The sequence below is a fragment of the Phyllobates terribilis genome, unplaced genomic scaffold (assembly GCF_046119375.1).
Source record: "Phyllobates terribilis strain yellow unplaced genomic scaffold, ASM4611937v1 Scaffold_4__5_contigs__length_816908805, whole genome shotgun sequence".
Taxonomy (NCBI): Eukaryota; Metazoa; Chordata; class Amphibia; order Anura; family Dendrobatidae; genus Phyllobates; species Phyllobates terribilis.
Genome location: NW_027362764.1, coordinates 685,897,189 through 685,915,003, shown reverse-complemented (window position 1 = coordinate 685,915,003; position 17,815 = coordinate 685,897,189). Strand labels below are relative to the sequence as shown.

Below are 17,815 nucleotides of genomic sequence, written 5' to 3'. Positions count from 1 at the left end.
GAACAATCCCTTTGACTGTCTGCAGCGCGCCACACCTAGGAAGCGCACTCTCACACACAAGCCAGCATGCACACGTGCTCGCACGAGACAACACCCCCTATCTGCCCCTACAACCTCTCCGTCACCATGCGTCAGACTCTCCTGCCTGTTTTATGATTTCAGGGCCCTAGCAGGAATCACCCCCCCCCCCTCCCCAATTCCTTCCTTGCCTTCCTTGCACTGAGGTTAGCTCTTTGTCAGCCGTCTGGCTTGCTTACACAAGCTTCTTTGCAGAGAAACATGTTACTTCTGCTGGCCCTCGCTAGGCGGCCGGCATCCAAAAACTTCCCTGGTCACCTGCTGAAAGCCTGGCCCCTTCACGGACCCGGGTGCTTTTAACGCCATCATTTCCACACGGCGAGCTGCGGAGTCAATAAGCACTCCTAGCCGTGGCAAGGAGCTCGGTGTCAGGCCTGCGTGAAGGCGGCGGGGTAGCGTACTTAGCTGCCAACTGGCTCAGAGGCCTTGGGGCTTCCATCATCTAAGTTACTTAAGGTCGGTGTCCGGCAAGGCGCCGTTCCATGGTAGCCGAGCTGGGCAGTAGGGCAAAACGTCATCAAAATGGTCTACAGCACCCGGTGTTCCCAGGAGGTCTCCCATCCAAGTACTGTCTGAGCCCAGCCCTGCTTCCGAGATCAGACGAGATTGGGCGTATCCAAGGTGGTATGGCCAGTAGACGCTGCTCGATCCATCGCCCGGCCAGCCTTTCTCAGGATCGCTTGGTGGCGAGCAATCTGGCCGCGACGGGGCGGGCTCCAAAAGGTCCATGCAAAGGCTGTGCCGTCCCTACAGGTGTGGTTTGTTTAGCAGTGATTCACCCGCCGCATCAGGTGTCTTCAAAAATGTCTCGGCGCAGGGTCTCCTGCAGGCTAAACCCTTCATCGCGGTAATGTGACAGAAAGAGCAAGCTGGACCCGTAACTTGGGGGCGGAGCGAGACGTCCAGGGGTGAATGAAGGAAGAGGGTGAGATGGTTGCCAGTGACTTTGAGCTGCTCTTCAGGGGGGAGGGTCGTGTTGCCTGCAAAGGTCTTCTGCTTGGGGTTACCGGTGGTTGCCTCCAGCCATGCGGGAGACGCTGGTCCTGGTGAAAAGGACCTAATATTAAAAGTAAAGAAGCTACAATGCTGGAGACCCACGGTGATCAGAAGGATGCTGGTATTTTGCAGAGATGAAATAGCGCAAGAGAGAAAGCAAATGAAAAAAAAAAAAGAGAATGAATGTGTGCACTTGTGAAAGGGAATAGAAAAAAGGCACAGTAGAGAGTGCCCCCTGCTGGTGGAAGGAAAGAAAAAGCAAAAGCCTACAGCACCTGGTATTCCCAAGCAGTCTCCCATCCAAGTACTAACCAGGCCCAACCCTGCTTAGCTTCCAAGAGCAGATGAGAACAGGCGTGTTCAGGGTGGTATGGCCATAGGCAGAGATAAGCCTCTCACTTGCTGCTTTTCTACTTTGACGTGTGGCTGCCAGCTGCCCTGTCCAGTGCTCAACAAGACCAGGTCCTTTTGTGCTTTCCCTTCTCTTCAATTTTTTTGCTGGCTTCCTTAAAAGGTCGTGTAGACACAACGCCCCACTCAGAGCCGCTGAGCTCACTGATCGGCTGCAGCGCTGTCGACGGAACGTCAGCTTCACAGCCAATGCCACAGGCCGGGAGCAGAGGCGAGACTCACTGGTAGACCCGGGTAGGGTGAGTAGAGCGCAGTTAGTTGCTTTCTAATAGGCTGCAGCCGGGGATTAACTTTTAATGAATGGGAACAATCCCTTTGACTGTCTGCAGCGCGCCACACCTAGGAAGCGCACTCTCACACACAAGCCAGCATGCACACGTGCTCGCACGTGACAACACCCCCTATCTGCCCCTACAACCTCTCCATCACCATGCGTCAGACTCTCCTGCCTGTTTTATGATTTCAGGGCCCTAGCAGGAATCACCACCCCCCCTCCCCAATTCCTTCCGCACCTTCCTTGCACTGAGGTTAGCTCTTTGTCAGCCGTCTGGCTTGGTTACACAAGCTTCTTTGCAGAGAAACATGTTACTTCTGCAGGCCCTCGCTAGGCGGCCGGCATCCAAAACCTTCCTTTGGCACCTGCTGAAAGCCTGGCCCCTTCACAGCCCCGGGCGCTTTTAACGCCATCATTTCCACACTGCGAGCTGCGGACTCAATAAGCACTCCTAGCCGTGGCAAAGAGCTCAGTGTCAGCCCTGCGTGAAGGCGGCAGGGTAGCGTACTTAGCGGCAACTGGCTCAGAGGACTTTTGGCTTCCATCATCTAAGTTACATAAGGTCGGTGTCCGGCAAGGCGCCGTTCCATGCTAGCTGAGCTGGGCAGTAGGGAAAAACTTTTTTCACTGTTTTCAGAACATTAACAATAAGAACATGGAAGAGTCCAGGAGCCATTTGGTGAGCTGCATATCCTGCTACATGTTCACAGACTTGCCAGTGGAAAAGCCAAACTTCACATGCCAGAAATGCAAGCTTGTGTCCCTGTTGGAGGAAAAGTTGCGAAATCTAGAAGAGAGATTAACTACCTTGAAAATCATTAAGGAAGGTGAAGAGTTCTTAGACAGAGCAGAATTATCTCTTCATGATTCAGAAAGAGAAGAAATTCGAACTGCACCTGACGAAACAGAGGAATGGAAGCATGTGACCCACAGAAGCAGGAGGATCGAGAGGCAGTCAGCACCCATACTGCTCAGGAACCAGTACCAGGCTCTCACGCAGGAGAACCATGAAGAAATACAGCAAAATAAGACTTTGCCAGCAATGAATAACCTTGTAAGCCCTCAGAATCCTCCTGGATGGAGAAAGAAGAATGTTGTGAAGAAAAAACGGAGAGTGGTGGTCATGGGGGATTCCCTGTTAAGAGGAACAGAGGCCGCTATCTGCAGACCAGACATAACCTCAAGAGAAATGTGCTGTCTTCCAGGAGCAAAAATTAAAGATGTGTCTGACAGGATATCAAGACTCTTCAGACCTACAGATCACTACCCATTCCTGCTAATACATGTGGGGACAAATGACACCGCAAGAAAGGACCTGGAAACCATCTGCAGTGACTTTGAAGACTTAGGCAAGAAAGTGAAAGAATTGGGAGCGCAGGTGGTCTTCTCATCCATCCTCCCAGTGGATGGCCATGGAACAATGAGGTGGAATAAGATTCTACAGGTGAACAACTGGCTACATCGATGGTGCCGTCAACAAGGATTTGGATTTCTGGATCACGGAATGAATTACCTATACGATGGACTACTTGCTAGAGATGGGATGCACCTTACGAAGACTGGAAAACATGTATTTGGAAGTCGCCTTGCTACACTCATCAGAAGAGCTTTAAACTAGAACAATGTGGGAAGGGAAGCAAAAGGCCAGAAAAAGCCATACAGCTGACAAATACTATTGAGATCTCTGCTACTGGAAGTGGAAAGGAAGAACAAAGACAAAACAATTTAAATAATAAAAATATGGGAGGAAGAGAAACCAATCACAAACTAAAATGTTTTTATACAAATGCACAAAGCATGGGCAACAAACAAGGAGAATTGGAACTACTAATGCAGGTAAAGGAATATGATGTCATTGGAATCACTGAAACTTGGTGGGACGATACACATGATTGGAATAAAAGGCTAAAAGGCTACAACTTATTTGCAAGAAACAGACTTGATAAACAAGGAGGAGGTGTCGCATTGTATGTTAGAAAAGCGTATATCTGCACAGAGATTGAAGCTTCAGAGACTGGGAGTACTGTGGAAACTGTTTGGGTAAGAATACAAGGAGAGAACAACGGAAAGGACACCATTGTAGGCATTTACTACAGGCCACCTGGGCAAGCTGAAGATATGGATGAACTCTTTATGTATCAAATGACCAAGTTCTCAAAAAAATATGACGTAGTGGTCATGGGAGATTTCAACTATCCAGACATTTGTTGGGAATCTCTCAAGTAAAACTAACAGGTCAAGCAAATTCTTATCCTCTCTTGCTGACAACTTTATCTTCCAAAAGGTAGGGGAAAAAACAAGGGGATCTGCTACTTTGGATCTAATCCTAATAAACAGGGAGGAAATGGTTGAGGAGGTAAAGGTGGCTGGGACCCTAGGAGGCAGCGATCATGCTATTATAGAATTTTGGATAACTAGAGGAGGAAGACATGTGAAGACTCAAACTTCAAGGTTAGATTTTAGAAAGGCAGATTTTAAGAGACTCAGAAAGAGAATAGGAGGGATCCAATGGCTGGATGTCCTTAAGGACAAAAATGTCCAGGAAGGATGGGAAATTTTTAAAAATGAGATTCTCAAAGCACAATCGTTAACAATCCCGAAAAGTAGGAAGAATGGGAAGCATTTAAGGAAAACAGGATGGATGAACACAGAACTTAAACACATGTTAAAAAGAAAGAAAGAAATGTTTATTAAATGGAAAGAGGGAGGCATATCTAAAGAAGATTTTAATGCAGTCTGCAGATCCTGCAGGGCACGTATCAGGTTAGCTAAAGCGGACAATGAATTAAGGCTTGCAAGAGATGTCAAAAGCAATAAAAAAGGATTTTGGGGGTATGTCAAAAGTAAAAGAAAAGTCAAAGATGCTATAGGATTTTTACAGGATGAAAATGGAGAAATGGTAAGAGAGGATGTTGAGAAGGCCGAACTTTTTAATTCCTATTTTGCATCTGTTTTCTCTCAGAAAGAAAATGTAACATCAACTGATCTTCACTGTCCTTTTAAAGGAATAGAGGAATCCAAGTTATCTGTAAACAGAAAGATTGTGAGGGAATATTTAGCTAACATAAATGAGTTCAAGTCTCCAGGTCCAGATGAATTACACCCCAGAGTACTGAAGGAGATCGTAGAAGAAATTTTAGAACCACTCTCCATAATCTTTGAAAATTCTTGGAGAACAGGAGAAGTCCCAGAAGACTGGAGAAGAGCAAATGTTGTTCCTATGTTCAAAAAGGGGAAGAAGGTGGACCCAGGGAACTATAGGCCGGTGAGTCTGACTTCTATACCAGGAAAGATCTTTGAACAAATTATTAAACAACATGTATGTAAGTACATGGATAAGAATGAAGTGATTAACCAGAGTCAGCAGGGGTTTGTAACTAGTGTTGAGCCACCCCCGTAGTGTTCGAGTTCGGTTCGGTTCGTCGAACACCCGTGTGTTCGCCGAACTGTTCGTCGAACTGTTCGTCGAACACCTTCGAACACCGTTAAAACCAATGGCAGGCAAACAAAAACACATAGAAAACACCTTCAAAGGTGTCCAAAAGCTGACAAACTGCTCAGAAGACATAACTAACACATGGAAAAGTGACAAGTACATATAGTCATGCGAAAATAAAAGAGGTGGAGGAGTAAAAGGAGGGGGAGACACAGATATAGGCATGTCATGCCCTTCTAAAATCCAAAAAGTGAGAAGCCGACACGGCCAGTCCGCTCCTGCCCGTGCCACCTCCGTGTCGCCGGGTTTGTGCCAGAGCCGCGGTGAACCCTGACGGCCATCCCCCCTCTCCCAATACTGGTGCCTGTCCGCTGGTGGGTCGAGCGAGCCCCCCTGTGGTGGAGGCAGCTCTAAGCTTTTTAATTTAAATTGTCTCTCTAATTTGAATGAATACACATTAAATCCATTTACAAGGATCTATTGGAGGGCAAGTCTCATGCCAGCAGCCGCGGTAATTCCAGCTCCAGTAGCGTCCACTAAAGCTGCTGCAGTTAAAAAGCTTTTATAAGGATCGAGCTCGGCTGTCCACCGCAAGGCATCCTACTGCCAGTCCCAGCCCCTATGCCTTGGGGTGCCTCCTGATGCTCTTCACTAAGTATCCCATGGTCCCGAAGCATTTCCTTTGAAAAAATTAAGTGTCTAAACTACAGGTGGTGCAGCTTGCTTAACAGCCGGGATAATCCGCTGACTAGCAGACACTGCTACTAGGCACAAAGTATTTCCTGGGCTAGATGCAGTTAAAAATTTGTAATAAGATACTCTCGTTGGATGCTGAGAAAGCATTCCATAGAGTCTCCTGGCACGCCATATATGATTCTCTTAAAAAGCTTGGGGTATGGGTCTAGGGGACCCTTTTATAGCCAAAATCACGGCCCTGTATCGCAATACGTCACCTAGGCTGAAGATAAATGGAACTGTAGCACCCTGAGGGCTCGGTTGCTACAGACGTATTGCACCTCACCCAGAGGTGTGATATCTCACTCTCAGGTAAGGATGGAGTGTGGATCAGGACCCGACACCTGCATGCATTACACCACATTGCCGTGGGGCAGGGCGACCAATATGCCCCTGAGATGGGCACGACAGTCCCTGTCCCTGGCTGGAGTGGGGGGAGGGAACACTGAGGAAGGGGAACCCTGTAGTGCAGGAGCAGGGAGGAAGCAGTTCCTGGGTGCATTGAGAAGGGAGTATAAAAGGTGGGCACCATCTTAGTTCAGTGCAGAGAAGTCTGAGCAGAAGTGGCAGGGAGCAGGGGCTCTGCATGAGCTCTGCTCCGGAGGCGGGCCTAGTAACAGAGGCCCAGGCCTGGAAGAGGGAGAAGGAAGGAAGAGGAGCGGAGAAGGCTCCAGGAACGAGGAATGAAGGGATCCCAGGGGTGCGGACGGGCGAGTCGCCACCGCACGCCCGAATCCACCTGCGTGGAGGGGTCAGGCCAAAGGGGGAGACCGGTCCCCGAACTAGTGGAGGCAGGAAACGACCCTCAGCTAGAAACCGGAGGCTCTGACATTTTATGTGGCGCAGCCCCTCGCTACACCCGCTAGGAAGGCACCACATAGGGTCAGGGAAACTGGCACCAAGTTTACCAAGAGGAGGCCCGAGGCAGCCGGACAGAAGTGTTGGTAAGAAAGGCCAGACAAAGGACACACAAAGGGGGTCCTGTGAAGTGCTCCAAAGTTATCTGGGAGTTGTCTGAGCCCCTCACCTGGTGAGCACAGTACGACGTGGGCAGCCGTTACCTGCAGACGTGGTCTGGATAATAAGAACTGTGAGTAAAGGCCCTGAACTGCATCACTGACTCCGTGTCGTTACTGCTGCTGCCCTGCACCATCACCCCCATCCTCCGCATACACTGCCCTGAGGCTATACTCCTCCCGTGGGGAGTTATGCTACGCTCTGCTGCACCCACAACACCAGCCTTAGCGGTCTGCCCTGTAGCGGCGGTTCACTCTGACCGCAATCCACGGGTGGCGTAGTCGGACATTTAAACATCAAAACCACATAAATAGTTCCGCCACTGGTTTGACCGCCCTGAGCCACGGAACCGGGTCGCCGCCACGAAGACTACAACCACCAGCATCCACCAAAAAGGGTCCGGCTCCGGGTGTCCAAAGGCCCAGGGGGTGCGTCAGAACATTTTCATCACCTTTCACAATCACCAATGGGACAAGGCAGTGATGTCCTCTGTCCCCTCTCTTATACATCCTAGTGACGGAGCACCTGCTCTCATCAATTCGCCATAACCCCAATATTAGGTGGATTGAGGTGGGAGGCACCGAGTACAAGTGCTCTCTATTTGCTGATGATGTCCTAGTATATATCACTCAATCACATATATCCATCCATGCTGTTATGGCTGAAATAGATCACTTTGTTACATGGTAAAATTTTAAAATCAATGCAGCGAAGTCTGAGGCCCTCGATGTCTCCCTCCCCAAATCCATATAGGATTCCATCCAGTCCAACTTTCCCTTTGCCTGGCCCTCACAGGGTATCAAATACTTAGGAATTCCTATTCATAGAGACCTCTCCCATCTATGTTATCTTAATTTTGGGCCCTTTATTGAACAACTCCATACAGACCACGGTTGGCAAGTTAGAACTGTAAGATTCACTACGTGAACCACTGGTGTTTTGTGGAAAAGCACATGTACACTGCGTTCCAAATTATTATGCAAAAAGTGTTTAGGAGTGATAAGGGAAGAATTTGTTTGTTTGTCAGTTAAACTCATTGATGGTGATGTGTGTCAGGGCTCTTTATATCACTGTAAGCAATTGCAGACACCTGTGCTAATTAGTTTGGCAGGTGTGTCCAATGAAAGGCAAGACTACTTAAGAAGGCTCTCTCACATTATTAAGCAGCCTACATTTTCTGCCAAAATGGGAAAGAAAAAGGATGTGTCGGCTGCTGAGAAGCAACAAATTGTGGAGTGTTTAGGTCAAGGCATGACTACAATCAACATTGTGCGATGATCAGGATGAAGTGTCTTGGCAATCAAGAAGTATGTAGCTGATTCACAGTACACACGTGTGCGTGCTGATAAGGGCAAATTGAGGACTCTTTCCTACAGGCAATTACGTCAGGTTGAAAGAGCAGCGGCAAAAAAGCCTTGTCATAGCAGCAGACAAGTTTTTGAAGCTGCTTGTGCCTCCAACGTCCCCCGAACAACAAGATGCAGGGTCCTTCAGAGGTTTGCAGCTGTGCATGCGCCATCCTGTCGACCTCCTCTATCCACTTCACACAAGCAGAAACGGCTCCAGTGGGCCAAACATTACATGAAGACTGATTTCAAAACTGTTTTGTTCACGGATGAGTGCCGTGCAGCGCTCGATGGTCCAGATGGATGGAGTGGAGGATGGCTGGTTGATGGACACCCCACGCAAACACGGCTACAGCGCCAACAAGGAGGAGGTGGAGTAATGTTTTGGGCTGGAATCATGGGGAGAGAGATTGTCGGCCCCTTTAGGATCCCTGAAGGCGCTAAAGATGAACTCCATAATGTCTGTGGATTTTCTCAAACAGCACTTCCTGCCATGGTTCAAGAAGAAGAACCGTGTATTTCACAGCAAGATCATTTTTCTGCATGATAATGCACCATCTCATGCTGCACATAAAACATCTGCATCTCTGGCTGATATGGGCATAAAAGGGGACAAACTTATGGTGTGATCCCCATGCTCCCCTGACCTCTACCCCATTCAGAACCTTTGGAGCATCATTAAAAGGAGTGTCTATGATGGCGGGAGGCAGTTCACATCTAAGCAACAGCTCTGGGAGGGTATTCTGTCCTCATGCAAAACAATTGAAGCAGAAACCATCCAAAACCTGACAAATTCAATGGACGAGAGAGTTCAGAAGCTCCTTTCGAACAAGGGGTCCTATGTGAAAATGTAACATCACCTAGAATAAAGTTTTGAGTTGAAAACTGTTTGATTTCAGTTTCTAACAACCTGCTAATGCTTATAATTTAAAAAATGACCATTTTTTTGGTCTTTATTAAAATGAAAAGGTTGATCGAAAAGTTTGGGGGATCTAAGAGTGTGGCAACCCAGTAGTCATGATTACTTCGAATTCTGACAATATGAGGGTCATGCTGCAGGTAGTGCAGCAAGAAGGCACTTATGTGCCTTGCGCATCTCGGAGCCCCAAAATTATTTTCCGGGCTAGATGCAGCTAAAAATTATTTTTAATTTTAAATCTGGTGAAGCTTTAGTATAGATGGCCTAATAGGATCAGTGCTGCACACTGCTACAAAGCCCAAATTATTTTCCAGTCAAGATACAGATAAACATGATTAGTAATTTGAAAGCTTAAAATGGTTGGTAGGGTGATTTTAACCAATCATCAAGCTTTTACTCTCCCCAGGATGACACAGGGGTAGAAAAGTCGTTTCGGATCCATGATTTGTTCATCTTTATGAACGTGAGTCTGTCTACATTATCAGTGGAGAGCCGCGTGCACTTATCTGTCAGCACACCACCAGCAGCGCTGAACACACGTTCAGACAGAACGCTGGCTGCGGGGCATGACAAGATCTCCAAGGCGTAAGTGGCTAGCTCCGGCCATTTATCCAGATTGGAAGCCCAAAAAGAGCAAGGGTCCAGTGACACAGTCGTGGCTTCAATGTTTACTTGGAGATACTCCTGTACCATCGTCTCTAGGCGTTGACTATGTGTCAGACTTCTTGTCTCCTGTGGCCTTGCAAAGGATGGGCTAAAAAAGTGGTGAAATGATTCCGCAAAATTGATGTTACCAGCAGATACTGTGGTTCTGTTACGGTTTGAGTGCTGAACACTTGACGGTCCCACGGTTGGCAAGTTGGAACTGTGAGATTCACTACGTGCACCACTGGTATTTTGTGGAAAAGCACATGTAAGATTCTGCAACAGTCTCTGCTGATACTCCTGCATGCGTGCATCCCTTTCTATGGCAGGAATAATTTCTGCAAATTTACTTTTGTACCGGGGATCTAACAGTGTGGCAACCCAGTAGTCAGGATTATTTCTAATTCTCACAATTCGAGGGTCATGTTGCAGGTAGTGCAGCAAGAAGGCACTCATGTGTGTTGCGCATCCAGGAGCACCAAGTCCCTGTTGTGTTGGTGGCGAGGTAACAATCATGCTTCCTTCCTCTGTCCTCTCCCCCCAACCTCGCACAACAGAAATGTGATCAAGGTCTCCCTCATCTGATGAGTCTTCCATCAGTTCGTCCTCCACTTCTTCCTGGGCTCCTGCACCTTCCTCACTAGTTTGGCTGCTACCATGCGCCCTGGTAAAACCATCTCCCCCACCCTCACATGCCTGCCGCCTTGGTGCTGCCGACCGTCTGGACCTTGCAGATGTTAGCCCTTCCGCATACAACTCCTCCTCCTCTACTTCCTCCACCTCCTCTTGTGCCACCACCTGACTCCGAATTCTGTTTAACATGTGCTCCAGCATGTAAATCACCGGAATAGTCATGCTGATAATGGCATCGTCAGCACTAAACATCTTCGTCGCCATTTCAAAACTGTGCAGAAGGGTGCATAGGTCCCTGATCTGAGACCACTCCTCCAGCGTGATTTGCCCCACCTCTGAATCTCGTTGGCCCAGGCTATACGTCAGAACGTATTGCACCAGGGCTTGTCGGTGCTGCCACAGTCGCTGCAACATGTGCAGAGTTGAATTCCACCGGGTAGGCACATCGCATTTTAGCCGGTGAAGTGGCAGGCCCAACGACTTCTGTAGAGATGTAAGTCGCTGAGCTGCGGGATGCGAACGGCGGAAGTGAGCACACAGCGACCGTGCCCTCTGCAGAAGGCCATCTAGTCTGGGATAGTGGGCTAAAAATTGCTGGACAACCAGGTTCAACACGTGAGCCATACAAGGCACGTGTGTGACATTGCCCCGGCGAAGGGCCGCACCCAGGTTTGCAGCATTGTCGCACACGGCCTTCCCTGGTTTCAGGTCCAGTGGAGACAACCATTCATGAAATTGGTTCTCCAGAGCTGACCACAACTCCTCAGCTGTGTGACTCACATTTCCCAGACATTTCAATGTAAAAACCGCCTGATGACGTTGAGCCCTACTGCCAGCATAGTAAGGAGGTGTGCAGGATCCCTTCTGCGCAGTTAGAAAGCTTGTGGCATGACCAGACAGGCTTTGGGTGCAGGTGGAAGACCGAGAGGAGGTTGAGGAGGCAGAAGCAGTGGAGGAACTTTGACATAAAGAGGATTGACGCACAACTCGTGGGGACGGCAAGACTTGGACAGCAGCCCCTTGTCCTGCTGTCACCATAGTTACCCAGTGCCCAGTCAGCGACATGTAACGCCCCTGTCCATGCCTACTCGTCCAAGTGTCTGTGGTGAAATGCACCCTGTCACACACAGAGTTTCTCAAAGAAGCGGTGATGTTATGTGCGACATGCTGGTGGAGCGCAGGCACACCTTTCTTTGAGAAGTAGTGCCGACTGGGCATCTGGTACTGGGGCACTGCGACGGACATAAGGTCTCGAAAATCCTCTGTGTCCACCAGGCGGAAAGGCAGCATTTCTGTAGCCAAGAGCTTGCAGATGGTGAAATTCAACCTCTTAGCTTTCTCATGGCTAGGAGGAAATGGTCTTTTACTTGTCCACATCTGAAGGACCGAGGGCTGGCTGTTGTGCTTAGACGGGGTTGATAAGGGTGTCCCCGGCAAACTGCCGGTCTGTGAGGAAGATGCAGGCGGACATGTTAGGTTGCCTTGATCCAAAGGTGGTGCTATCGATGTCGGACAGCGCTCAACACCAGCTGATGTTACCACCTCCAAAGAAAATGATGACCTGCCAATCACGCTGGCTGTTGCGGGTAAAGAGGTGGCAGGTCTGCGCCCCAAAACAGGTATGACTGCTGTCCCCCCAGTCACAGAGAATGAAGAGGCCGCGGATGCACAAGATATGGCAGACGGTGGTTGGCCCGGCCGACTAGGCCGCATTGTAGCACACTGAGCTTCCCACTGCAACTTATGCTTCATGTCCATGTGCCGGTTCATGCATGAAGTACTCAAACTATGTATTTTTTGGCCTCTACTTAGCTTTTGCTGACAAATGTTACAGATAACACGAGTTGGGTCATCTTTATCGATCTGAAAAAATGCCCAGGCTATGCAAGGCTTAGCACCCATGCGACCTGAAGAGCCACCACGACTTGTGGTGAGAGGCAGAGTTGTGTTTGAGGATGCAGTTGTTGACGTGCTTCCAGTACTACGTCTCTGTCCAGGAAGGCGCAACCTGACCTCGTCGTCACTAGCATCTTCCTCCACCTCCTCTGCTGACCTCATCTCTTGGCTGACTGTGGGTTGACAGTAAGTGGGATCTCCGACCTCATCATCATCACCCTGTGCGTTATCACACCCGTCGTCCTCAGAGCCAACCTGTTCCTGCCCTGACAAAAAACTAAAGTTGTCGCTCCAATCAGGTATTTGAGTCTTATCATCGTCTTCCTCATTGTCTCCACCAACAGGAGTTACAGTTTGGGAATGAGGGTCTACATTATGGTCAGAACCTTCTGCGTCTGGTCCTGGATCTGACTCATAAAGATTCTGGGCATCAGTGCAGATCATTTCCTCGTCTGGATTCACAGAAGCGCTGGAGTCGACCTCTGATTCCCAGGCTATAGTATGAGTAAACAGCTCTGCAGACTCAACCATCTGTTCTACCTCATACTCAGACGGGCAGCTGGAGATTTGGGAGCTGTGAGGAAGCAAGTGCGATTTGGGTGACACCTTTGAGGACTGGAGTATTTGTGATGTTGAAGTTGATGTGGAGGAGAGCCCACTTAAAGGAGCACTTGATATCCGTTGAAGCACCTGCTGTTTTTGTGCCTCATCTGGAATTTGTAGCGATTGGCGTGGCCGTAAGAAAGGGATCTTATCACATTGTCCGCTAAAAGAAGTAGACATTTTAGTTTGGCTGGAAGATGGTCTTTCTTCTGCAGATGTTACTGTTGCTTTAACACCTACCCCACGGACACAACCTTTTTTCCCCTTCCCAACACGCCTATTCCCCTTTCCACCAGCAGCAGGCCTTTTTCCACTCATTTTGGTGGTTAACTAATTCACAACTCTGGAGTTGTTTGCACAAAAAAACAATGGATGGTAACCGAGCAGAGCTGAGTGGCCAAACTGTGGTATTAGGCCAAAACTATTGGCTGGGTTAGATGCAGAAAAAAATTATTTTGAATTTGCAACCTGATGGAGGTCAGTATAGATGGATTAATAGAACAAGACCCACACACAGCTAGAAGCCCAATATTTTTTCAGAGGTAGATGCAGGAAAAAAATATATTCAGTTTGCAACCTGATGGAGGTCAGTATAGATGGATTAATAGAACAAGACCCACACACAGCTAGAAGCCCAATATTTTTTCAGAGGTAGATGCATAAAAAAATATATTCAGTTTGCAACCTGATGGAGGTCAGTATAGATGGACTAATACAAGTCCCACACACAGCTAGAAGCCCAATATTTTTTCAGAGGTAGATGCAGAAAAAAATATATTCAGTTTGCAACCTGATGGAGGTCAGTATAGATGGACTAATACAACAAGTCCCACACACAGCTAGAAGCCCAAATATTTTTTCAGAGGTACTGTAGATGCAGATAAAAATTAGTTTTAATTTGCAACCTGATGGAGGTCAGTATAGATGGACTAATAGAGAAAGTCCGACACACTACTAGAAGGCCAAATATTTTTTCAGAGCTAGATGCAGAAAAAAATTATATTCAGTTTGCAACCTGATGGAGGTCAGTATAGATGGATTAATAGAACAAGACCCACACACAGCTAGAAGCCCAATATTTTTTCAGAGGTAGATGCAGGAAAAAAATATATTCAGTTTGCAACCTGATGGAGGTCAGTATAGATGGACTAATACAACAAGTCCCACACACAGGTAGAAGCCCAAATATTTTTTCAGAGGTACTGTAGATGCAGATAAAAATTAGTTTTAATTTGCAACCTGATGGAGGTCAGTATAGATGGACTAATAGAATGATGCTATGCCCAAAAGATTTTACTTCACTAGGTGCAGTAAAAAAATTGGTATTCTATACACAGGTGGTATATCTTGCAACACAGATAGGCTACTCCACTGACTAACACACTCTGCAATAGGCCAAAAAGGATTAGCTTTGCTAGATTCAGCCAAATGCTGTGAAAAAAACTTGCACAGCACTGGCACAGACCTGCCTGGCAAAAACTGATAGGAACTGATGTAACCTAGTCCTGAAAAGGACTCCAATTACAATTAGTCTTTACTCCCACAACCTATCTATTTAAGAGCACAGACCTCCCTGATAAAAGTCGTAGGAAATGCTGTAACCTAGTCCTTAAAAGGACTGCAATCACAACTATTCCCTACTCCCAAGCTATCTGTATATTTGTGCGAAAATTGGCTTGAAATTAACAAGGTATAGCGCACACAGCAACAGCGGTGCCGTCTAACACGCAGCTGCAGCAGTGAGAAAATGGTGGCGACGGGGAAAATGGCTTGGTCTTATAGGGCAAGGACATGTGACATACACTGCCAATGACACATGCCCTTGCTTGTGTGAAAAAAAGCACTTCGCTCCGTGTGTGCGCTGCTGATAGGCTGACAGATTGCACCTCCCCACTGCAAATGCGGGAAAGAGAAAAAAAATGGAGATCTTCATTGTTCCTGCAGAGATCCATCCCCTGCCCCTCCCCCCACCCCGCTGTACACTCAAACTGCGTATTAACATTAATTTTCATCATTACTGAGGAAAAATCCAGTTATGATTTTGGTGCACGAACAGTTATCGAACATAACCTCGAACAGCCGAATTTTTCTCAAATTGTTCGTGTTCGCCGAACGGCTCGAACACCGCCCAAAACAGCTCGAATTTGAGATTGGCGAACAGTTCGAGTAGAACAACGCTCATCTCTATTTGTAACTAACAAGTCATGTCAGACTAACTTAATTTCCTTCTATGACAGAATCACTGACTGGGTGGATCAGGGAAATGCTGTAGATATAGTATATCTTGACTTCAGCAAAGCATTTGACAAAGTATCTCACACCATCCTTATTGAAAAAATGACCAAGTATGCAATGGACCAGGCAACTGTTAGGTGGATTCATAACTGGCTTAGTGATCGGACTCAAAGGGTGGTTGTAAATGGCTTCACATCCAGCTGGATGAATGTCTCAAGTGGGGTACCACAGGGCTCTGTCCTGGGACCTGTATTGTTCAACATCTTTATCATTGATTTAGATGAAGGAATTGAGGGTAAACTGATTAAATTTGCTGATGACACAAAGCTAGGAGGGATAGCTAATACTAGAGAAGAGAGAGAGAGGATTCAAAAAGACCTAAATAAACTGGAGCAGTGGGCAGCAACCAACAGAATGGTTTTTAACAGGGAAAAATGCAAAGTACTACATCTGGGCAATAAAAATGAAAAAAGCATATACAGAATGGGAGGAATAGAGCTAAGCAACAGTACATGTGAAAAAGACTTAGGTATACTAATAGATCATAGACTGAACATGAGTCAACAGTGTGATGCAGCAGCAAAAAAGGCAAATACAATTCTGGGATGTATTAACAGAAGCATACAGTCTAGATCACGTGAAGTCATTATCGGTCTTTACTCCTCTTTGGTCAGACCTCATCTGGAATACTGTGTACAGTTTTGGGCACCACATTTTAAAAAAGACATAGACAAACTGAAGCAAGTTCAGAGAAGAGCGACCAGAATGGTGACTGGTCTGCAAACCATGTCCTATGAGGAACGGTTGCAGGATTTGGGAATGTTTAGCTTGCAAAAAAGAAGACTTAGAGGAGACTTAATAGCTGTCTACAAATATGTCAAGGGCTGTCACATTGTAGAAGGATCATCTTTATTCTCATTTGCACAAGGAAAGACTAGAAGCAATGGGATGAAACTAAATGGGAGGAGACACAGATTAGATATTAGAAAAAACTTTTTGACAGTTAGGGTGATTAATGAGTGGAACAGGCTGCCACGAGAGGTGGTGAGTTCCCCTTCAATAGACGTCTTCAAACAGAGGCTGGACAGTCATCTGTCTGAGATGATCTAGTGAATCTTGCTTTGAGCAGGGGGTTGGACCAGATGACCCAGGAGGTCCCTTCCAACTCTACCATTCTATGATTCTATGATTAAAACGTCATCAAAATGGTCTACAGCACCTGGTGTTCCCAGGAGGTCTCCCATCCAAGTACTGTCCAAGCCCACCCCTGCTTTGCTTCTGAGATCAGATGAGATCAGGCGTATCCAAGGTGGGATGGCCAGTAGACACTGCTCGATCCATCGCCCGGCCAGCCTTTCTCAGGATCGCTTGGTGGCGAGCAATCTGGCCGTGACGGGGCGGGCTCCAAAAGGTCCATGCAAAGGCTGTGCCGTCCCTACAGGTGTGGTTTGTTTAGCAGTGATTCACCCGCCGCATCAGGTGTCTTCAAAAATGTCTCGGCGCAGGGTCTCCTGCAGGCTAAACCCTTCATCGCGGTAATGTGACAGAAAGAGCAAGCTGGAAACTTAACTTGGGGGCGGAACGAGACGTCCAGGGGTGAATGAAGGAAGAGGGTGAGATGGTTGCCAGTGACTTTGAGCTGCTCTTCAGAGGGGAGGGTCGTGTTGCCTGCAAAGGTCTTCTGCTTGGGGTTACCGGTGGTTGCCTCCAGCCACGCGGGAGACTCTGGTCCTAGTATTAAAAGTAAAGAAGCAACAATGCTGGAGGCCCACGGTGATCAGAAGGATGCTGGTATTTTGCAGAGATGAAATAGCGCAAGAGAGAAAGCAAATTAAAAAAAGAAAAGAGACTGAATGTGTGCACTTGTGAAAGGGAATGGAAAAAAGACATAGAAGAGAGTGCCCCCTGCTGGTGGAAGGAAGGAAAAAGCAAAAGCCTACAGCACCTGGTATTCCCAGGTGGTCTCCCATCCAAGTACTAACCAGGCCCAACCCTGCTTAGCTTCTGAGATCAGACAAGATCGGGCATGTTCAGAGTGGTGTGGCCATAGGCAGAGACAGGTCTCTCACTTGCTGCTTTTCTACTTTGACGTCTGGCTGCCGGCTGCCCTTTCCAGTGCTCAGCAAGACCAGGTCCTTTTGTGCTTTCCCTTCTCTTCAATTTTTTGCTGGCTTCCTTAAAAGGTCTTGTAGACACAACGCCCCACTCAGAGCCGCTGAGCTCACTGATCGGCTGCAGTGCTGTCGACGGAACGTCAGCTTCACGGCCAATGCTACAGGCCGGGAGCAGAGGCGAGACTCACCGGTAGACCCGGGTAGGGTTGAGTAGAGCGTGGTTAGTTGCATTCTAATAGCCTGCAGCCGGGGATTAACTTTTAATGAAAGGGAACAATCCCTTTGACTGTCTGCAGCGCGCCACACCTAGGAAGCGCACTCTCACACACAAGCCAGCATGCACACATGCTCGCACGTGACAACACCCCCTATCTGCCTCTACAACCTCTCGGTCACCATGCGTCAGACTCTCCTGCCTGTTTTATGATTTCAGGGCCCTAGCAGGAATCACCCCCCCCCCTCCCCAATTCCTTCCGC

The 17,815-nt window shown here is 47.7% G+C and overlaps 3 non-coding genes and 1 pseudogene across 3 annotated transcripts; all 4 read right to left on the bottom strand.

Moving 5' to 3' along the window:
• Positions 1–602: 602 nt before the first annotated feature.
• On the bottom strand, positions 603–717 carry LOC141270213 (5S ribosomal RNA; annotated as a pseudogene).
• Positions 718–1,337: 620 nt separating this feature from the next.
• LOC141267013 (5S ribosomal RNA) lies at positions 1,338–1,456 on the bottom strand. The gene has a single exon (XR_012321032.1). It is a non-coding gene; the product is annotated as a 5S ribosomal RNA (ribosomal RNA).
• Positions 1,457–16,431: 14,975 nt separating this feature from the next.
• LOC141267113 (5S ribosomal RNA) lies at positions 16,432–16,551 on the bottom strand. The gene has a single exon (XR_012321128.1). It is a non-coding gene; the product is annotated as a 5S ribosomal RNA (ribosomal RNA).
• A 606-nt stretch (positions 16,552–17,157) lies between these two features.
• On the bottom strand, positions 17,158–17,276 carry LOC141266742 (5S ribosomal RNA). The gene has a single exon (XR_012320768.1). It is a non-coding gene; the product is annotated as a 5S ribosomal RNA (ribosomal RNA).
• Positions 17,277–17,815: the final 539 nt, after the last annotated feature.